Genomic DNA, 23,734 nt, shown 5'->3' with positions numbered 1-23,734 from the left:
AATGCATATTAGATGCCCCAACATAGATGTATCACTTACATTAAGTACTCACGAGTTGACGTTTGGGGTCAAAGTTATTGCATTTCCAAATATATATTTAAAGGTGGTAGTGATAAACAGTACGTATGCCTGAAACCCCAATCTAAAGGACTAATGTAACCAGTTTGATATCTAAAACTACAAGGGCTGCATGACCTAAGGCACAGCACTGTGGTATCAGAGGCCTGACACAGGGCCCCACATTCCCTGTGGGCACATGGGCTCCAGTCCAGATCTAGGGGGCTTTCTCTGCCACCTGTCACCTTCACCTTAAAGTGTATCATGCTATGCGAGGGAAGCTCTATGCACTTTGCAGGTGAGCCCTTAGACTGTGTAACACACACTTGTGCTGTTAGAGCCTGTACTCAAGTGTTCTACTGCCACACATGGGTAGATTCTGTCTTCAGTGGCCATTATGCTACATCTCATGCCATGGATCTCTACAGCATGGTAATAATATACAGTACTGTGCTATGTCTGGCAGTGTATCAGTGGTGGGTATCATGTTGCCATGGAAGTCCACAATAGGTCAATAATTATCATCATAATCTCTAGTGCTATCTCATTGACAGAATACACCGGGAGCACACTTGTGTAAATAATAGTATATAAAAGAAAATGCACATGGCTCTAGGTGTCACTCACCTAAAGTGGCAAGAACCTGGCATCACTGCTTTGCTGTGAGACATTCATGTCTTCCCCGACTCTCACAGGTTTTCATTCTCATTTTCCAGATTTACAATCGTGTCTTCAGCCTACTTCAGAGCCACTACCTTCTTACGCACTCCTAGGAACAACATCTAATCTGCCCTGGGGGCTAACATTATGGTCCTGGCCACGGGAACTCTTACTTGCTTTCACTATCCTTCCTGGAAGGGAAAAATACTTCCTCTCTTGTCTCAGTGTGGTGCAAAGTTGTTTCTGGGTTCCCAAGAGCTAATTTTCCCTTCCCAAAGGAAGCTGGCTCACATCAGCCTTTGTGCTGAAGTGGCCACAGTCCATGAAATTAAACTGTTAAAATGTGATTTCCTGAGGTGCTCCAAAATACCAATGTAGTGCTTCAACTCCTGTTCATCATCCTGCTCTAGCAATGCAGTAGTTTGCTTCAGTCCCCAGACCCACCAACCAGCACAGAACTATGTTGGCTCATTACACTTTCATTCCAGAGGAGAGCTGCATAATTCTAGCAGTCCGTCTGGTTCTCTTCAATCATGTTTTCATCTACAGAGAATGAGGAGCTGTTGGCTTTGATAGAGATCAAGTTTTACTAATACATTAGTGGCATAGAAGTTAGCATATGGTGATTAATTAACCTTCAGTTTAAAAGTCTAACAGAGAAATTAAGGTAGAATTGTAAAATGTGCATGTTTAAATTATGGTGGACAAAGTGGCTGCCATTCATATTTTGGCATTACATTTCACATAAAGACATTATTCATTTATATTTGGGTGAATTACTGGCATGAGGCAATGCAAAAATATAATTTACCAGATCAATAATAGAAGAAAAGTATTACATGAAAATGAATTAATTGTACTTACATTGAATTATTTAAATTTCATTAACGTAAGTTACGTGTGTGCAGAAAAGAAAACAAATGCACATTTAAATTGTTTTCTAATAATGTCTGTAATGTTTGCAATAAAATAATTAGCTTAGCTTATATGATTTAATTGTAAGGTGTGCAACAGGATTTATATGTATTAATTGTATTAATGTACATTTAGGGGGTCATTACAACATTGGCGGTAAAAGCCGCTTACCGTTGTGCAGAAGACCGCCAATACACCGCCACGGTCGCGGAATTCCGCCACAGCTATAATGACCCACATCTCGGAATCTGCCGAAATTCAGACACCCACACAAGTCCGCCACACCAAAGGTCAGTGTTAAACTGGCGAAAACAAAACCTCCACCTCCACGCCAACAGAAGCACGCCCATGCTATTATGACCCACCAATCTGCGCGGCGGTCTTTCAACCGCGGTATTCCATTGGCGGTACACACCGCCACGCTCAAAATACACACACATCTCCAAAACACCGCCACATTGGACAATTCCAAATACACACACCTGACACACATACAAACACCACTCCCACACACCCAACACAAGATAAAACACACACCCACATCACCCACAAACCCCTACGACCAAAAATTAGTCACAAAGGCCAGAGAGACAGCACAGAATAGACAATTCCACCACACAGAGGCACACAACACCATCACCCACACAACATCCATGCACAAAACACCACACATCACTACACATCACCAAACACATCAACACTGACACCGCCCCACACATCACAAACACCACCCCATGTCACGCCAAAGACACCCCCGGTTTTCCGAGGAGGAGCTCAGGGTCATGGTGGAGGAAATCGTACGGGTAGAGCCACAGCTATTTGGCTCACAGGTGCAGCACCCATCCATGCTGTGCGACAGGGGGCGGACAGGCCAAGGGAACCCACTCTCCACGAGGCCCTCTCCTCCATCATGGGAGCATACCACCACTCCCAGGAGACGATGGCGACGGTCCTGGTCAAGTCTCAGGAGACCCAGCGCCTGCAGGAGGACCAGTATTTGGGGTTCAGGGAGGAGCTCAGGACCATCAGCTCTGCCTTGGGCACCATCGTAGGGGTGCTGAAGGACATACAGCAGACCTTGAGGCACACCGTGGCACTCCAAGGGGCCCCTGACACTAGCATGGACGATGAACTGCCCACCACCTCCGCCGGCGCTAGTGGACAGGACGCCCCACACCAGCACCCCACCCCCTGCAGACAGACAACCACCATGCAAGCGGTCCCTGAGATCCAGGAACAGGACAGAGCAAGATGGCAAGACCCCTGCCTGGAAATGAGACCACCCTGATTGTCCTACCACTGTCCCACTTTGTTACCCTGTCCATACTTAAACTGCCCCAGCTCCACTTCCTATGCTCATATGGGCAGTGCACCTGTGAGACTAATAGACTGGACTCTGCCATGGACATTCCTCCACCATCACCCCTCACCATTTTACAACGCCCCTCCATTTTTGAGCACTTAAATAAACACCCTTGAACCACAAAACAATCTGGAGTCAGTCTATGATTTCGTAAAATGTATTATCAATGACAGTGTCAAAATGCGTTTCTAGTTGTAAAGGCAACATACCTATGTCACACATCACAAGTCCTTGAAGGATGCATGCAGATGACACACGTTGGTAACCACACCTGTGAAACCGTAATGGAAAGGTACAACTCAGTAACCAAATAATGCTATGAAATTACACACAGGATAGAGGAAGACGTGTGACAGTGAATTTAATGGTAAAAATGAAAATGTTCTCACCTGTGTGTCACTGCAAATATTGCTGTATGAGTGACTCCCTGTTGTCGTTGTATTCTTCCTCAGCTTCCTCCTTATCACTGTCCACAGGCTCCACAGCTGCCACAACACCGTCATCTGGACCATCCTCCTGCAGAAAAGGCATCTGGCGTCACAATGCAAGATTGTGAAGCATCGAGCAGGCGATGATGATCTGGCACACCTTCTTCGGTGAGTAGAATAGGGAACCACCTGTCATATGGAGGCACCTGAACCTGGCCTTCAGGAGGCCGAAGGTCCGTTCGATCACCCTACTAGTCCGCCCATGGGCCTGATTGTACCGTTCCTCTGCCCTGATCCTGGGATTCCTCACTGTGGTCAATAGCCATGACAGGTTGGTGTAACCAGACTCCCCTAATAGCCACACCCGGTGACTCTGGAGTTGACCCATCATATCAGGGATGCTGCTATTCCGCAGGATGTAGGCGTCATGCACTGAGCCAGGAAACATAGCATTTACCTGGGAGATGTACTGGTCTGCCAAACATACCATCTGTACATTCATCGAATGATAACTCTTCCGGTTCCTGTACACCTGTTCACTCCTGTGGGGGGGGACCAGAGCTACATGGGTCCCATCAATAGCACCTATGATGTTGGGGATATGTCCAAGGGCATAGAAGTCACCTTTAACTGTAGCCAAATCTTCCACCTCAGGGAAAATGATGTATCTCCTTACGTGTTTCAGCAGGGCAGACAACACTCTGGACAGCACGTTGGAAAACATAGGCTGGGACATCCCTGATGCCATGGCCACTGTTGTCTGAAAAGACCCACTTGCAAGGAAATGGAGCACTGATAGCACCTGCACGTCAGGGGGGATTCCAGTGGGATGGCAGATTGGTGACATCAGGTCTGGCTCCAACTGGGTACATAGTTCCTGGATAGTGGCACAGTCAAACCTGTAGGTGGCGATTAAATGACGCTCCTCCATTGTCAACAGGTCCACCAGCGGTCGGTACACCGGAGGATTCTGCCATCTTCTCAATTGTCCCAAATGACAGTGCCTAGGAAGGAACAGCGACCACAGAGTCAACTTTTTTCCAGGTATGTACCCACAGTTACACAGAACATGACACCAAACACAGAACCCTTTCTGTATGTGTGTTGCGTGTAGGCCTAGCTATGTGTGACGCAGAAGTAAATGAAGCCATGTGGGCCCCTGAAATGGTGGCTGCCTGACCTCTAAACTGGGACAATGGAATGTGAGGTCACTGCGCTATCGTTGCACACCGTCGCGGTAGGCGGTCATAGACCGCGGTGCAATGCTGCATTGGTTAACATTGGACCCTATGGGTCCCAGGAGCCAATGAACAAGTGCCCTTGTGGTGATGATACGCACTGCCGCGGACGTCACCGCAGTGGACGTCCCCACCATTTTCTATCAGTTCAATCACTAGATACCTGATCTTCGACAGGAGAGGACCTACACTGCAAGTGCTGCTGTGACCTCGGTCTGGAAGCGACAATGGCTGCTGCGTCTGGGGAAAGGGCCCCTGCCTTCACTGTTCAGGAGTTGGAGAAACTAGTAGACAGGGTCCTCCCCCAGTACACGCTACTCTACGGTCCTCCAGACCAACAGGTTAGTACACAGGTAGCACGTTGTAAGGGCTAGGCCTGGGTGGAGAGGGCTGGTTGTAAGAGGGAAGGGGGCAGAGTTCAGGGAACATTAATACATGTGAATGAATGTGCCACATGGCTAGGGTAGGGAGGGGGGACACTCACATAGACGGTGCAGTTGGTAATGACTTCTCTTCTTCCCTTGTGCATGTCATGTAGGTCAGCGCCCACCAGAAGAAGGACATTTGGCGTACCATCGCCAAGGACGTCCGGACCCTGGAGGTCCACCAGAAACGGGGCACCCACTGCCGGAAAAGAGGGGAGGACATTCGCTGCTGGAGCAAGAAGATGGCGGAGGCTCAGCTGGGGATGACCTCCCAACGTGGGAGGGGTGCCCATCACCCCATCACCCCCCTGATGTTCTGGATCCTGGCGGTGGCCTACCCTGAGTTGGATGGGTGCTTGAGGGCATCACAGCAGAAACAAGGGGGTGAGTACAACCCCATTCTGGGTACTTGGCGCGCAGTTGAGGGGCTGGCTGAGGGAGGAGGGCTGTGGGTGTACCTAGGCCAGGCAGAAATACGTAGGCTAGGCCGCTCCGTAATGCAGGCCATGTGGCACTCCACCCCACCGCAGTAGAGTGCCAAGTACAGGTATACATGCCCCTGTGGCATCCATGTGTGCAGATGTCCACCATAGCCATGTAGGCCAGATCCCAGAAATTGCATCTGTAGAGGCCAGGAGCACAGCATAGTGCAGGGGGCTGCTGTGTCTGTATTGTCCGCCAACGGTAGCGGTATGCCATGCACTCAACCTGTCTTTCTTCTGTCTCCCCCCCCCCCTTTTTGTGCTCTCCCTGTTCTTTTATGCATCAGCATCATCAGGCGGAGGTACAGTGGCACCGGAGCACGAGGGAGCTGCATCCCACATGGGCATGGAGGGCCACACCACGGACTCAGAATGCACCAGTGGGACGGAGGGTGAGGGGAGCTTTACGTCGGCCACCGGATCACCAACCAGCGACACGGACTCGTCCGCCGATGGGAGCTCCCTTGTGGTGGCGGCACCATCTGTGCTCCCCACTTCTACAGGTACAGCCGCCACCTCCCCTACCAGCACCGCCCTCCCAGCAGCCCCTCAGCGTTCGCCCCATGCCCGCTCACCCAGGAGGGTGGGCATCACCTTCGCCCCAGGCACCTCAGGCCCTGCCCCAGTCACACCTGCTGCCCTCAGTGAGGAGGCCATTGACCTCCTCAGGTCACTCGCTGTTGGGCAGTCTACCATTGTGAATGCCATCCAGGGTGTAGAAAGGGAGTTGCAACACGGTAATGCATTCCTGGAGGGCATTCATTCTGGTCAGGCTGCCCTTCAGCGAACCCTGCAATCTCTGGCCTCAGCATTGATGGCAGCCATTGTCCCTGTGTCCAGCCTCCCCCCTCCAACCTCCTCCACCCAGACCCAATCCCCTGTACCCCAGCCCATCCCAAGCACACCATCAGACCAGCATGCACACACCTCAACACACAAAAGTAGCTCAGGCAAACATAGACACCACACATCCCACAGGCACTCACACAAGCATCACCCACATACTGTCAAAGCCCAGCTCACCTGAGTTCTTGTTCAGTTCTGATGGAGGTTGAAGACAATCCGACCCCACCCTGAAACTGCTTGTTCCAGCACACTAGTTTTTAAAACAGTGCACTAAGAACAGAAGCTCAAGGGAAGGGGGGAAGTGGATAAAATAAAAAAAAGAGACAACACCGTTCTTGCGTTTCCACTGTTGAAGTGCTGCACAAATCTGCAGCCCTTTCTGACTTCTGTAGAAACTGGTGCCTAATGAAACATAAACAAAGAACAGATAAGTGCAACCTATTCCTAAATGGGTTCCTGACTATCCCTTTATTTATTAGAAATTCTCTTCTAAAAGTACCTCTTGGATCCTGGTCTCTAGTTTCCAGGTTTGGAATGTGTCACTGCTCTGGGATGTGTTTTCTATTACTGTAAAGCTTCTAAAACATTAAACAAATACCGTTATCAGAATTACCAATATCAAACATTCATCATAATATAACTAAAGCCTAAATTCCCAATAGGAGACTCACTTTTCCCATATTTCCAGAATCTTTTATAAAACAAATACTGTACTTTTACATCAAAATACAGCATGTAATTTGTGCAAGTCCTTGATTTACTGTTTGCCTTGTTGTTAATGGTTTCCTCTGTTCGATTCTTAAAAGTTCCATAAAAAAAAAAAAAATGTTTGCTTACAAAGTTCCGCAAAGTATTGTAACAAGGGGTTTGAATCACAATGTTCGTGGAAGGTATCTTGTTTCCAATTGTCTATACACGAATCCAGAAATTGTTGTCAAAGTTCTTTCAGGTAATAAAAAGTTTTGCACTTACTTGTTGCTGGCAAGAGATACTGATCAGTCTAACCTTGTCTTCTTTCTCTTTTGCAGGTTGCTCGTAGGAGAGAGGCTGAGGCACGGAGGAACCGGAAACCAGAAGAAGGAAGAGCCAGCAGCTGCGCCCATTGAAGCCAATGAAAGTCAGGAGTGTCAGCGCCGAGGGATCTGTTCTCAGGTAAGCGGGAGGTAGACGAGCACAAGCACTGGGTGAGGCTCGGGGGCTGCCTTTTATAGACAGGGCTGGGTGTGGTTCGAAGAGCTGGGTGTGGTTTGAAGAGCTGGGTGTGGTTTGAAGGGCTGGGTGTGGTCCTCACATGCTGCACATGTTCTTGAAAGGTGTGCAGAGCTGGGTGTGGTTTGAAGAGCTGGGTGTGGTCCTCACATGCTGCACATGTTCTTGAAAGGTGTGCAGAGTTTCAGTTATTATGCAAATGAGTTGAATTAGCACATGGCCTAGGGAGGAGTGTTTTAAAGAAGCCTTGGTAAAAGCAAGGCCCCATGTGTAAACAAAACAGCACATTAAACAACATACACAGAAGCCTAGGGGGGGGAAAGGTGAGATAACAAGAAAGGCTTTCAATAGTAAGTTTAAAAGGGAGCTATTACAGAACCCACTAGTGCAGTGAGAGGGGACATGCTCTTTGCTGTGCACAAACCCTAACACATACAGACACAGCAACATCCACTGCCTCCACTGTGTCCCCCTCCTCATTGTCTCCCTCCTCCCTCCCAGTGTCGTGTACACTCTCACCTGCATGCACTACATCTACAGGCACCAGGACTCGCACCAGAACACCCAGCACCACACCCCGCTCACCTGCAATCACCACCTCCACTCCCATTTACACGTCCCGTGTCCTCTGCCAGTGTGTCTGTGACACCCCCTCCCAAAGTACACAAACGCGGGCACCCACACACCCAACATCCATCCACCTCACAACAGCTTCCAGTACCTGCACCTGCACCCAAAACACCTAAAGTGACACCTCCTACAACCACCTCCTCTTCCTCCACTCCCAGACCCCCTCCAGCTACCCATCCCAGTGTTCATCAGAAACTGTCCCTCTGCAAAGTTGACCTTTTTGCCCCCACCCCTCCAATTCATCAGTCCCGTCGTAGCACCTCAGCCAAAAAGCCTCCAGTACCAGCGGTGCGTGTTCAAGGTGTGTGGAGTGCACCGGCCACCAGGGCAGGCAGTGTGACATGGAGCCAAGGCACTGCCAGTCCACCCCCTGTAAAGGTTCTGAAGTTGGAAAGTGGCCGACGGGACTGTGTGAAGACTCCTGGAGGCAAAACAACTCACAGGGGTTCCAGGGGGATTGCAGAGTCAGCTGTGACTCCTCCAAAGGTGGGGAAGGGCCAGAAGAAGTCTGCACAGCCTGGTGTGAGCATCACAGCGGAGAATGTCGACATCCTTCCCGGCGCCCGGGACGCCACCCCCAGCACCGTCGTCACTGGTCAGGACACCACCCCCACCGCCAGAGTCATTGCCCAGGAGGGCCCAAGTATCATCACTGGTCAGGAGACCGCCGCCAGAGTCATTGCCCAGGATGGCCCAAGTATCGTCACTGGTCAGGAGACCACCGCCAGAGTCAGTGCCCAGGAGGGCCCAAGTATCGTCACTGGTCAGGAGGCCACCACCACCGCCGGAGTCATTGCCCAGGAGGGCCCCGGCAGCCACAGCCCCGCTGGGCAATGAGGGACCGTCATGCCACACACCAATGCACAGTCCAGAGAACGTCATGCCACACACCAATGCCCAGTCCAGAGAACGTCATGCCACACACCAATGCCCAGTCCAGAGACTGCCATGGCAAAGCACCGCTGAACAGTCCAGAACCGCCATGGCAAAGCACCGCTGAACAGTCCAGAGACCGCCATGGCAAAGCACCGCTGAACAGTCCAGAACCACCATGGCAAAGCACCGTTGAACAGTCCAGAGACCGCCATGGCAAAGCACCGCTGAACAGTCCAAAACTGCCATGGCAAAGCATCGCTGAACAGTCCAGATACCACCATGGCAAAGCACCGCTGAACAGTCCAGAGACCGCCATGGCAAAGCACCGCTGAACAGTCCAGAACCGCCATGGCAAAGCACCGCTGAACAGTCCAGAGACCGCCATTGCAAAGCACCGCTGAACAGTCCAGAGACCGCTATGGCAAAGCACCGCTGAACAGTCCAGAACCGCCATGGCAAAGCACCGCTGAACAGTCCAGAGACCGCCATGGCAAAGCACCGCTGAACAGTCCAGACCGCCATGGCAAAGCACCGCTGAACAGTCCAAAACCGCCATGGCAGAGCACCGCTGAACAGTCCAGAGACCGCCATGGCAAAGCACCGCTGAACAGTCCAGAGACCGCCATGGCAAAGCACCGCTGAACAGTCCAGAACCGCCGTGGCAAAGCACCGCTGAACAGTCCAGAGACCGCCATGGCAAAGCACCGCTGAACAGGGCATGCACCGCTGAACAGGGCAAGCACTGCTGAAGAAGGAAAAGACCGCCACATCAAGCATCGTTATCCCATGTGCAGCTGGGACAGTGACGGGACAGGAACTGTCACGGGGAGACTAATCCAGTCTGGGCACCAGTCCCCCTCCAGAACCAGTGGAGAGATCCATCCACTCTGTCTGACCTTCACAGGATGAAGCACTCTGGGCACCAGTCCCCCTCCAGAACCAGTGGAGAGATCCATCCACTCTGTCTGTCCTTCACAGGATGAAGCACTCTGGGCACCAGTCCCCCTCCAGAACCAGTGGAGACTGTTATCTACTTGAGAGACTGTGGCTTTGCACCCCCCAGGATGGTCCAGTGGGGAACCCACCCACTGTAGAGACTTGAGAGACTGTGGCTTTGCACTCCCCAGGATGGTCCAGTGGGCATCCCACCCACTGTAGATACTTGAGAGACTGTGGCTTTGCACTCCCCAGGATACATCAATCGGCATGGAGCCCCGTCGTGTATGTGGCGTGGTGCTGTAATCTGGCTGAGGTGCCCCCTCTTTCCTCACCCCTTAGGTGCCTGTTGTATTTCTCTCTGATGCCCGGGCAGTGTTCTCTCCGTTTGTGGACAGGTATCTTGTGTGGGCCTCGCCCATGCATTTTTGGACTAGTGGTGCACGGACATTGATATGTGCATATCTGCACTACTTCTCGTAATGTATATACTTTTGAATGATTTTATAATATATCTGTATATATTTGAGACATGTATATGGATCCATTACAATGTTTGAACAGATTTTGTTTTGTCTTTGCATTCTTCAAATCAAATCAAATCATTAACATTTATAAAGCGCGCTACTCACCTGTGCGGGTCTCAAGGCGCTAGGGGGAAGGGGTTACTGCTGCTCAAAGAGCCAGGTCTTGAGTAGTCTCCGGAATGCGGAGTGGTCCTGAGGATGGTGGGGAGGGTGTTCCAAGTCTTGGCCGCCAGGTAGGAGAAGGACCTCCCACCCGCCGTGGAGCAGCGGATGCGAGGGACGGCGGCGAGAGCGAGGCTGGTGGAGTGGAGAAGACGGGTGGGAGCGTAGAAGCTGAGGCGACGGTTGAGGTATTCTGGTCCCTTGTTGTGGAGGGCTTTGTGTGCGTAGGTGAGGAGACGGAAGTTGATCCTTTTGCTGACGGGAAGCCAGTGCAGGTGTCTCAGGTGTGCGGAGATGTGGCTGTTGCGGGGTATGTTGAGGATGAGGCGGGCGGAGGCGTTTTGAATTAGTTGCAGACGTTTCTGGAGTTTAGCGGTGGGTCCTGCGTATACGGTGTTGCCGTAGTCCAGGCGGCTCGTGACGAGGGCATGGGTCACGGTCTTTCTGGTGTCGGCGGGTATCCAGCGGAAGATCTTTCGGAGCATGTGGAGGGTGAGGAAGCAGGAGGATGATACGGCGTTGACTTGTTTGGTCATGGTGAGAAGTGGGTCCAAGATGAAGCCGAGGTTGCGTGCGTGGTCTGAGGGGGTCAGTGCGGTGCCAAGGGCCGTGGGCCACCAGGAATCGTCCCAGGCGGTCGGGGTGTTACCGAGGATGAGGACTTCCGTTTTGTCTGAATTCAGTTTCAGACGGCTGAGTTTCATCCAATCTGCGACGTCTTTCATTCCATCTTGCAGGTTGGTCTTGGCGCTGGCGGGGTCCTTGGTGAGGGAAAGTATCAGTTGAGTGTCGTCGGCGTAGGAAGTGATGATGATGCTGTGTTCGTGTACGATGTCGGCGAGGGGGCTCATGTAGACATTGAAGAGTGTCGGGCTGAGTGGGACGCCGCAAATGATCTTGGTGGGGTCTGAGCGAAAAGGTGGGAGGTAGACTCTTTGGGAGCGATTGGAGAGGAAGGAGGCGATCCAGTCCAGGGCCTGGCCTTGGATCCCGGTGGAGCGGAGGCGGGTTATTAGGGTGCGGTGCCAGATGGTGTCGAAGGCAGCCGAGAGGTCGAGGAGGATGAGGGCGACTGTTTCTCCGTTGTCCATCAGGGTTCTGATGTCGTCTGTGACTGAGATGAGGGCGGTTTCTGTGCTGTGGTTGGCTCGGAATCCGGACTGAGAGGGGTCGAGAAGGTTGTTGTCTTCAAGGAAGTTGGTAAGCTGCTTGTTGACGGTCTTCTCTATGACTTTGGCAGGGAAGGGGAGGAGCGAGATGGGGCGCTTGGGTCAGCCGTAGGTTTCTTCAGTAGGGCGTTGACTTCAGCGTGTTTCCAGCTCTCCGGGAAGGTAGCAGACGAAAACGAGGTGTTGATGATGGTCTGGAGGTGCGGGGCGATGATGTCGTCGGCTTTATTGAAGATGAAGTGTGGGCAGGGGTCCGAGGGGGCACTGGAGTGGATGGAGTTCATGGTGGCTTTGGTCTCTTCTGTGTTGATGTGGGTCCAGGCGTTGAGGGTGATGGCTGGGGTTGTGGGTTCTGTGGTGGTCGGCTGGGTCTGGAGTCCGAAGCTGTTGTGTAGGTCGGTAATCTTACGATGGAAGAAGGTGGCGAGGGAGTTGCAAAGGTCTTGTGAGGGCGTGACGGCGTTGGGGTTGGAGAGCTCTTTTACGATGTTGAAGAGTTCTCTGCTGTTGTGGCTGTTTTTGTCCAGTCTGTCTGTGAAGAAATTCCTTTTGGCGGCGCGGAGCAGGTGATGGTGTTCGCGGGTAGCGTTCTTGAGGGCAGTCATGTTGTCTGCGGTGTGGTCCTTACGCTGGGCTTTCTCGACGGTGCAACAAGTTTTCTTTGATTCCTTAAGGGTGTCAGAGAACCAGAGAGGTTTTTTGGTGTTGGACTGTCTTGGAAGGCGTCTGAGGGGAGCGAGGTTGTCTGCGCAGTTGGTGATCCAGTTCGTGAGGTTGAGGGCTGCGTCGTTGGGGTCGGCGGAGAAGGTGGGTTGGTTGTCGATGAGAGTGGAGAGAAGCTGTTCTTCGGGGATTTTGTTCCACTGTCGACGTGGGATGGGTTGTGTGCGGAGGTGGCGAGTTTCGCGTCGGAAGGTGAAGTGGACACATCTGTGGTCGGTCCAGTGTAGAGCGGAGGCGTGGCTGAAGGATACGTGTTTGCTGGCGGAAAAGATGGGGTCGAGCGTGTGTCCGGCGATGTGGTTGGGGGTGTTCACCAGTTGCTTGAGGCCGAGGTTGGCGAGGTTGTCGAGCAGGGCGGTGGTGTTGGGGTCATTGTTCTGTTCCAGATGGAAGTTAAGGTTGCCGAGGAGGATGTAGTCCGGCGAGGCGAGGGCGTGCGGGGAGATGAAGTCGGTGATGGAGTCGCTGAAGAGGGCGCGCAGTCCGGGGGGACGGTAGATGAGGGATCCTCTGAGGGTGGTCCTGGGGTCTGTGCGGATCTGGAAGTGCGGGTGTTCGGCGGGGAGGGGGGTGTCTTCGGTGGAGGTGGTGACGTTGATGGAGTCTTTGAAGACGATGGCGATTCCTCCTCCTACTTGGTTGGTGCGGTCTTTTCTGGAAATCTTGTAGCCTTCGGGGATGGCTATGGCGATGTCGGGGGCCGAGGAGGCGTTCATCCAGGTCTCAGTGATGAAGGCGACGTCTGGTGCGGTGGAGTCCAGGAGGTCCCAGAGTTCAACGGTGTGCTTGTGCTTGTGGACGGATCGTGCATTGATCAGGATGCATTTGAGGTGGTTGATGGCGCGTGGGCTGGCGGTCGTGGTGGTTTCGTGGTGGAAGGTAAGTTTGCAGGTGTGACATACGAACGGTCCGTGGGTACGTTTCGGGTTGGCTTGGAAGCAGGTGCTGGAGCGCTCCGGGTTGAGGGCGTGGAGGGTGATGGAGTCGTAGCGGTGTAGCGGGGTTTGGGAGTGCTGAGGGCCAGGGGTCGTGGCGATGGGCGCGGGCCAGGCACGTTCGGGCGAAGACGGGCTTGCCTTTGGCGCGCCTTAGGCGCGCCAGCGGCCGCCATAAGTGGGAGAAGGGGGGGAGGGGTCAGCTGGGGGCGGGGGACGGGAGTGGGGCGACGAATGGGAGCTGGGGGGGCGGGGGCGTGCAGGAGATGGCTGCGGGAAAGCGGAGGGAGGGGGGACAGGTAGAGGGGAGAAAAGATGGGGTGGGGGTTAAGGGTGGCAGGGAGTTAGGAAGAAAGTTAGGAGGAAAGTTAGGAAGATAGGGAGGGGGGTTACAGAGGTGGAGGTGAGTGAGGGAGAGAGATAGAAGGGTAGAAAGATAGGAAGATAGGGGGGGTTACAGAGGAGGTGGCGAGTGAGGGAGAAAGATAGAAAGATAGGAAGATAGGGGCGTTACAGAGGGGGTGCCGAGTGAGGGAGGTCAGCGAGACGAGTCAGGAGCAGGAGGGCAGACGCGGGAAGATCCAAGAAGAAGGTAAAAGAAGAAGAGGAGCAGAAGAGAGAAGAGCAGAAGAGAGAAGATCCAAGAAGAAGGTAAAGAAGAAGAGGAGCAGAAGAGAGAAGATCACAGAAGAAGTTAAAGAAGAAGAGGGGCGGAAGATCAGAAGAGAGAAGATCACAGAAGAAGGTAAAGAAGAAGAGGAGCGACGAGCAGCAGAGAGAAGAGCCAAGAAGACGGTAAAGAAGAAGAGGAGCAGAAGAGCAGAAGAGAGAAGATCACAGAAGAAGGAAAAGAAGAAGAGGAGCGACGAGCAGCAGTGAGAAGAGCCAAGAAGACGGTGAAAAAGAAGCGAGCAGAGGAGAGAAGAGCCTAGAAGAAGGACACAGAAGAAGAAGGCACACGCAGGTCGCAGTGCAGAGGAGAGAGAAAGAAGCACACAGAAGAGGAACACAGATGAAGACAGAAGAAACAACACGCAGGACGGGGAGCAGGGAAGAAAGAAGAGTACAGATGAAGAATACAGATGAAGAGCACAGAGGAAGATCAGAGATGAAGAAAAGAAGCAGGGGAGGAGGTGAGTAGCGCGGGGCACGACGAGGGGCTGGGCGGTGGGGGGGGGGGGTACTTACTGTGATTTCACTGGGCTTGCTAGGAGGTCTCAGGAACCTGGGCTGGTGGAGCTGCAGCGGCAGGGGGAGCGACCTACCCTTGGGATAAGGGTCGCTAACTCTGTCGAGCAGCGGCCGCAATAAGAGGGAGAAGGGGGGGAGGGGTCAGCTGGGGGCGGGGGACGGGAGTGGGGCGACGAATGGGAGCTGGCGGGCGTGCAGGAGGTGGCGGCGGGAAACCGGAGGGAGGGGGGACAGGTAGAGGGGAGAAAAGATGGGGGGGGGTTAAGGGTGGCAGGGAGTTAGGAAGAAAGGTAGGAGGAAAGTTAGGAAGATAGGGGAGGGGGGTTACAGAGGTGGAGGTGAGTGAGGGAGAGAGATAGAAGGGTAGAAAGATAGGAAGATAGGGGGGGTTACAGAGGAGGTGGCGAGTGAGGGAGAAAGAAAGATAGGAAGATAGGGGCGTTACAGAGTGGGTGGCGAGTGAGAGAGGTCAGAGAGACGAGTCAGGAGCAGGAGGGCAGACGCGGGAAGATCCAAGAAGAAGGTAAAAGAAGAAGAGGAGCAGAAGAGAGAAGAGCAGAAGAGAGAAGATCCAAGAAGAAGGTAAAGAAGAAGAGGAGCAGAAGAGCAGAAGAGAGAAGATCACAGAAGAAGGTAAAGAAGAAGAGGGGCGGAAGATCAGAAGAGAGAAGATCACAGAAGAAGGTAAAGAAGAAGAGGAGCGACGAGCAGCAGAGAGAAGAGCCAAGAAGACGGTAAAGAAGAGGAGGAGCAGAAGAGCAGAAGAGAGAAGATCACAGGAGAAGGAAAAGAAGAAGAGGAGTGACGAGCAGCAGTGAGAAGAACCAAGAAGACGGTGAAAAAGAAGCGGAGCAGAGGAGAGAAGAGCCTAGAAGAAGGACACAGAAGAAGAAGGCACACGCAGGTCGTGGTGCAGAAGAGAGAGAAAGAAGCACACAGAAGAAGAACACAGATGAAGACAGAAGAAACAACACGCAGGACGGGAAGCAGGGAAGAAAGAAGAGTACAGATGAAGAATACAGATGAAGAGCACAGAGGAAGATCAGAGATGAAGAAAAGAAGCAGGAGAGGAGGTGAGTAGCGCAGGGCAGGGCGAGGGGCTGGGCGGTGGGGGGGGTACTTACTGTGATTTCGCTGGGCTTGCTAGGAGGTCTCAGGAGCCTGGGCTGGTGGAGCTGCAGCGGCAGGGGGAGCGACCTACCCTTCCGGGGGGGTTGTGGGTTGTTACTGTGATATTTCTAAATGCATTGGTGTGTGTGTTGTAATACACGAGGGTGGGGTGGGGGTGTTGCATGTGTGTGTCCCTGACTTTTGCCTCCCCCCCCCCCCTATGTCGTAGGTGCAGTACTCACGGTTGTCTTCGCCGGCGCCGGCGTTGGTCTTCGTAGATGAGTAGGAATACAAGGGACGGTAGAATTTGTAATTTCGGCTCCATGGTGTCCTCCTTCCTCGTGGGATGTGTTCAGGTGAGCGTTTTCCCATTGCAGAAACTGTTTCCACTGTGTTTTTATCCACAGTGAATCCGCCCCGGAAAAGGTGGCGGATTGGTGGGTTGTGATACTATGGGCGGTACATTGTCTTCCGCCTGTCTGTTGGCGGTGACCGCCGCGCTGCTTGTCTGTACCGCCGTGGCGGGCGGTGTGTTAAAGTGGCTGTCTTTGTTGGCGGTTTCCACCAGGTTCATGATTCCATTTTTTTTACCGCCGGCCTGTTTGCAGTATTACCGCACCTTTAACACCGTCCGCCAGGGTTGTAATGACCACCTTAGTCTTTTTTTTTTAGCTTGTTTAGGCATGAGAGATTCATTATTGCGACAGAAGAGGAAAATTATTTGCCTACTCTGTTCTCTCTGACCTGAATTCTTTCCTAGGTTACTGACATGATGTTGAATCTCCTACTGTATTGAAGGCAAGGAACATGTTTCAGAATTAATTATGTAACAATATTTGTCCTAGCTGTGGAACAAGACAGCAAACTCGTGATTCCTATGTGAAACAGGCTTAGTTTATAATGTGTGTCATGATAGAGAATCTTGAAGTAACAAATAATTAGAAAATGGTGGAACTGTATAAAATCATTGATATGACAAGGCACTTTTGCCGCGAAAATCCAGAATAATTACAAACTTGATGGTTCCATTTGACACTGAATCTGATGTCTATAATGAGCTCACCTGAAGGACGAGTCAAGAGCACCCTGGATATTTCTAGTTCGGGAGGAACTTTAAAACTTTTAGACAGTGTATTCCTTCTTTGTGTCTGTCCAGAACTCTGCTACAGCCAGTCTTGATGTGCTGATGATGTTCAACTGCTCTCTGCTCCTTCTAAACACCTCTACATTTGTAGCTATCTTTGAAGGCTAAAGTCATAGTTTTTATTTGCTCCATTAGTTTAAGCTGTTCAGTACTAATATGCCTAACTAATTCTGAAGTGCCGATCCATCCTATGTGCAGCCCGTGTTCTGCACTGTCCTGATGCTTCTGTCAACTGAGTTAGGGAGAAACTGATCGCTCTTGCTGATGAAGCACTTCTGTTTGCTGTCCCATGAGGAGAGGTATAATTAAATGTGGACTCTTGTTTTTCTTTCAGCTTAGGTACTTGCACCAGCATATTTTTGTAGTGAGCTGCCTTAAATGATCTTTCTAAATTATCTTTGTCTTGCTTTTGCCCACCTCGGTTAGCCCAGTCCCACACATGCAAGTCCCAATTCGTGTTAGGAACAAGGACTTTGAAACTGATTGTTAAAATTGTATTTTGATGATTTACTGAAGTCACCATCATCTGCTTTGAAATCTTAAATTAATGTGCATTTTGTGATTTTGTTGATCTATGTCATTCTTTTGGAGTGTTTAACAGTATTGATGTTTAGTAGGCTAAATCTTTTTAGACATTTAGTTTATCCAATGGTTTACTGGTATGTTTATAACTTAGTTTTTCACATATGTATATACGTAACATTGATTTTGGGATTGTAATAAAGCTTTGAAACTTTATTTGGTTTGGAGTCTGATTTAGTATTAAATTGTTTATGGTGATTAGAATTGTTTATGGGTTTATGTAATTGATTTGTGATTAAATGATTCTGACTACTATACTCTTCACCAAGTCCAAAGATGTGTTCGACCTCTAGTGGTGGAAATAGTGATGACGTCTCACCAGTACATTTGTGGTTTCTAAACTTGAGAAGGGAAGAAGACCTCCGCAAGCGCGCCAGCAGTTTGCAAGTAGCATGCTTTTGGATACATGAAGGCAAAACCTATATAAATAGCAGTGGGCATAATAGGGTGTGCATGGAAGCCTAAGATTCCTTCAACGGGGACAAGTTGTAGGAACAGGCTTCCATCTTAAAAAAGCAAAGCAATTGGACAGTTGATGTGTTATTTGGATCAGGCATCTGTTTAGAAAGCAATAGCCAGCTGGATATCATTGGTCAAATTTTCAACCTTTGAGTCGACATTTGCAAGGACTCCTTAAAAGTGAATCCTAGGAGCTTCTATTAGTCAGATTGCATTTTTCTCCATTCATAGTCTGTTAGAGCTGTGTGAGCTCTCCCTACCTAGCATAATTTTGCTCAACAGACATTGGTGCAGGGGCGGCCTTTAGCATGTGCGAGCTGAGCCTATGATCAGGGTTCAGACCTTTGGAGGGGCATAGGAGCTACCTACAGGCATAGGAGCTACCTACACATTTTTCTTCCTGACATTACGTCAAAGAAAAGTGCATATAATCTCTGTTTCTGATGGCTGCTGGTCCTGTGAATACATTTTCATTGATTTTCATTTCATGGTTATCCTTTCTCCATGCCCCCCTCATCTTCCCCCAACCGATCACATTTTTTTGAACACACAAAGCTATAGAGGATGCCTTGGAGAGGGTCCCAAATTTGGTTTCACCCAGGGCACTTTATGAGCAAAGGCTAGCACATGCGGGATCCCAGAAAGAAATCTTGGCGGACTCTGGGACTTGGACCTTCCAGTGCAAGTGACCTGTGGTCCTTATCTCCCACCACACATACATATCAAGAACATCATAATGAGACAGGGTTCCTGACGGGATCTCTTTGCGTTTAACCTGCCAGACTGCGGCAATGCCATAGGTAAACCATTACAGGTGCGGCCTTCCCGCACAGCCCAAACAGTAATATATTTTAATTAAGTTTCATGCTGTGTCAGGGGGAGTATGTTTAACAATACGGCAAGAAGCCACACTTTGTCAGACCTGAATTTGATAATCCTCTGACCTGCTGTGTTGGACGTATGCAGCTTCCACTGACTTCCTGGTGATTGACACCCACCCCTCCTCTTCTGCTCCAAGTCGAGGGTCAGCTGACAGCAGCCGGGCTTCAAGCAGCCAGTGCAGTAATCTTCGGCTAAACATGGGCCACGGTCAAGGGTAATGAATAACGCCAAAAGGCTTGACCATGGAAAGGGAAAGTGAGACTTGGTGATGGCGACTGAACCGGAGCGAAAACCCACATACAAAGCTCCAGCCTCATATGGAAATGCCAGTGCCCGATCTGGCCAATCCGGCACTGGGTATGATGAGCATGAGAGGGTGAACTAGAATGTTTACTGAATGATAAGCATTTTTTTTTTATTCCAGTGGATGCAAGACAGTTGTGTTCTGTCCTGATAGTGGTTTAGGTTTTTGGGAAGCATATTTTAGAAATATTATCTACAGGTTTCCAGCAGCAGCCCCCGCGTTTGACAAGGGGGAGGGGACGATTATGGTGGAAACAACATTTTTATTTAAAAAAAAGAAAACACTTACCTTTTTCCTTGCACCTCTGTCTCCCATCGTTCCCTGCCGCCTTGCTCCTCTTGTGGTGCCAGCACAGGCTCCTCACCAATCCTGGAGCTGCCTTTCATGCTAGACATGGCATGAAAGCAGCGTCAGGATTGGTCTGAGCGGCTTGGACTGCTGCCTGGGGTCTGTGCTGTTTCTCCAGCCCAGCTGTGGAAACAGCCGGGTTGGAGAAATCTAAGTGTGCATGTGTGTTTGGCTGGCCTCAGACGGCCGGCCAAACACACATGCGCACGTAGGCCCAGATTTAAGAGGGCCTAGTGCCTTCTTGTGCCACATTAGTGTAATTTTTTTTTTATTACTGTGGCCCAACAAAGTCAAAATCACTGCACTAGATTAACAAAGTGGCCCACTGCGTGCATTGTGCCACTTTGTAACCTCTTGCAACATATTATACCCGCACCAGGCATAATGAAAGTAAGAGGGGTGTTCCCCCATTAGGGGGCTGAAAAAATGGCGCAAAGAAATTTAAAAGATTTCTATGCATCATTTTTTGTGGCATTTTTAATGCCTGCTTAGAGCAGGCGTTAAAAGGGGCACACCATTATTTATAATGGGGCCCTATGTACTTTTCAAAATTTTGGCACTAACCCTGAACAGTACATCAATTGAGTCAAAAACTATTGCCCACTACCCTGCGCTATGGTGCGCCATATTTTAAATACGGCGCACAAATGGTGACGGTAGGGGGCGCTAAGAAAAGTGGTGTTCTACTGGGTGCAGCACCACTTTTCTTAAATCTGCACCTTAGTGCACTCTCCCCTCCACCTCCCTTGACACAGCCTCACCCCTCCCTGTACACTCTGCTGGCTGAACCATCAGATGAAAAATGTTGAAAAATAAAACGATAGAAAGCTATCGTTTTATTTTTCATCTCCTGCAGGGGGGCGACGCCCCTCAGCCACTGCCGAGAAGCTGCCCCTGCAGTGAGGCTTAACAAACAGTCTTATGAAAAACATTGAACTGGAGACATGAGCTTTTTGGAGTATATCAAGGACTTACCAACTGAATGTAAAGTCAATGATTGTATTCAATCAGTGAAAAATGGCTAGCCAATCTAAACATCTTAAATGTAGGAATAAAAATATTTTTTAATGAATCTCTGCCAACGTCTTTCCTATGTTTAACCCAGCAAAATCGCAATAATGTAATAGAACATCAATTACGATATAATTCAAGGTGTTGCAAGAAGCTTGAAAACGAGTATTTATTTTTCTGTATTTGACAATATTTTGTTTCTAGGTCAGCGCTGTGAGAATCTGTGGGAGTTCAGCAGAGGAACTCGGAGGGAGCCATCACAAGATGCCAAGGAGATTTTTAAATTACTTTTCAATGTAGTTGACAGGTGATGTTTACATCTTTTGCCGGCAGCAAGACTACCGTCAAAAGTATAGTTCTGGAATATTAAAACAACAGAAAGAGACAAAGCAAGAGAGTGAAGGAACAGCAGCCTGCCAGCTGCGGAGTGACCTAAGAAAATTGGAAATGAAGCCAAACTTTCAATCGTCCAACATCCAGAAAGAAATGTGCCGCTTGTACATAGAAGTAGAGGATGCATATTACCCTCTTTTTATTATTGAAAAGCACACAGGAAAACTCAAAAGCCTTTTTGTATATTTTACCTCTGAAGTTGCCACGTAGGCGTGAATCAGCCATTGTGTTTTATCCAAGTGATGGATGGATAGACAGGCAGGCACATACCTAGATAGCTAGATAGCTAGATAGATAGATTCAGTTCCGGTGCCTACTAGACACAACCATGTACACTGATATGCCCCGCACTCCCTCGGTAGCCCGTAGCGCCTCTGGCCCAAATAAGGCAGCAACTGTCAGGTCTATGAGCTATGGCCCTACTTCCAACACCCCACGGACCTGCGTATCTCCAGGCTCCAGCTGCCTTTCCGACATCTCTATTTTTTTATTTTTGGAGGAGTAGGGAGCTAGTGCTCTTTGTCATTGCTAACCACCCGCCATTAAATCACCCACCATTTTCCATATACACCAGTGTGTAAGACTGAGGAAACACAATGCCTGCCTGCAACTTGGGCGTGTCAGAAGAAATGGGATAGGCTGCAGGCAGGGTATGTTCTGGACAGATCAGCATTTATTTAATAATCAGCATCTGGGTTTAAGATAAGAGTGTCAATTGTGAAAAATAACCCAAATAAAACAGTGATTTAACTGTACACCTTATTTGAGTCAAAATTCAAGACTTTCTGAAGCATACCCTCCCTTCTTTCTCCATCTAACTAAATACATTCTCTATGGCTTATACATAGTGCAGAATGCAGCATGGTGGCTCATTCTTAGTTGCAGAAAATGCAACTATTTTTGGTCACGCTTAGTCTGAGACGTAATAAAGCCTTTTCTGTCCAAACAGCTGAAGCCTAAGCCCTCCTTTCCAAGGTTTCATATTCTTTCTCTCTCTCAGAAATCATAACTACTTGTCTCTTTTCCAAATGTCCCATGGTCTCTCTTCTACTATTGCCAGGTCACTGGGCACCAGTATCACAGTCGGACAAAGCAAAACAGTTTCAGGCATACAAAACCATTTCAATTTACTGTCTGGGAATCTAGGCCCATATGTATGAAGGCATTTTGCATTTCCTAATGGTGCGAATGGCAATTTCGGTCTGTTAGGAAATACAAAATTGAATTTCGATATGTACGAAGGGCATTTGCAGTGGTGCAAAATGTGATTACTATACAGTAGAAATCGCATTTTGAAAATCGCAAAATAGGAAATCACCAATAGTGATTTCCAAATAGCAAGTCACTAACCGCATGTACAAAAGATTTCCTAATTGCGAATGGTTGGAAAATGGCCATTTAGGAAATGGAATTACCATAAATCTGGATCTGGTGGTAACCAGTTGCAAACTATAAAAAGGCACCCAAAATGCATCAGGGCCTTTCAGAATGGCAGCCCTGTATGTTTTGGTGAGGAGGATGAGGATTTTGGCTGGAAGGCCGAGAAGGAGGATGCGACAGGAGAGGATATTTAGAGTGAAGGTCACCCTGTATGAAAATGCAGAGGAGGAGATATTTGAGAGGTACAGACTCAGTAGTGATGTCATCCTGGAACTTATTGCTAAGTTACCATCTCAGCTACAGACCCCAACACTCTGAAGCAATTCAATCCTACTATATGTGTATGTATTGTGTTGCCTACACTTCTTAGCACGTGGCAGTTACCAGGGGGTCATAGCAGTGGCGGGGGAGTGTCACAAAATGTTTTTTCCGGGTTCTTCCCAGGGTTCTGGACCTCATGGTTAGCAAGATTATCTTCCAAATACACCCCAATATCTCCAAAAGACCAAACTAATGTTTTACAGCAAAATCGCTGGTAAATATAAACAAGCATCGGAAATGCAAGAACTATAGGTGTTGTCTATGTTAATGTGTTTTAGCTATGTGTTATGCACAGTGCAAAATTTGTAAATAAAAATGTGCCTGTGCCCAAAGCCCTCCTCCTAAACATGCAGCTGCTGCAATTAAATGTCCGAGCACCAAATACTAAGGCAGCGTAATCCTGAAGCCATCTCGGCCTCTTTAATACATTAACAGCCACTTCCTGACCCTTCAGCTCACTCTTGCAGCTTTCTGCTTTCTCCCATTGTGATGCTTTTTCGTTTTTCTCTTCCTCCGTCTTCCCCATATGTGTCTTTTGCTCGCAGTAAATGCTTGAAGCAGAAAAATATGTGCCGGCCCTGAAAAATAAGTGCTGGTGCTCCGCACCAGAAACAACAAGCACAAATTAAGCACTGGTTATGCATCAAATCTCCACCATGCCTGCGTTTGTGTCCGGCGCTGAGGCTGGTGACATTGACATATGGGATGTCAGCAGAAGAACGGTCCTGTAGCTGATGTTGCCCGTTATGTGACAAAGTGGGTGACAGGCAATACGAGCATGGGTAAAGGGGACAGAAGCACACAGAGGAGACAGAAAGGTAGACCGTGGGGTGCAAAGGAGCAAACAGTGCTTTAGACTGCCAGTAGTACAATGGTGAGAGAAGCATTCAAGAAAGACTGCCTTGCACTCTCGGAGATCTACATGAGAAAGCAAACATGAACCAGTAAAAGATTTTTTGCGAGCAATGGGATTAACAATGATAGAGAGGAGCAAATGAGGGAGGCATGGCAATAGACATTGCAAACAC

The sequence above is a fragment of the Pleurodeles waltl genome, chromosome 9 (genome assembly GCF_031143425.1).
Source record: "Pleurodeles waltl isolate 20211129_DDA chromosome 9, aPleWal1.hap1.20221129, whole genome shotgun sequence".
In the NCBI taxonomy this organism is placed as follows: Eukaryota; Metazoa; Chordata; class Amphibia; order Caudata; family Salamandridae; genus Pleurodeles; species Pleurodeles waltl.
Note: the sequence above shows the minus strand (reverse complement) of the source record.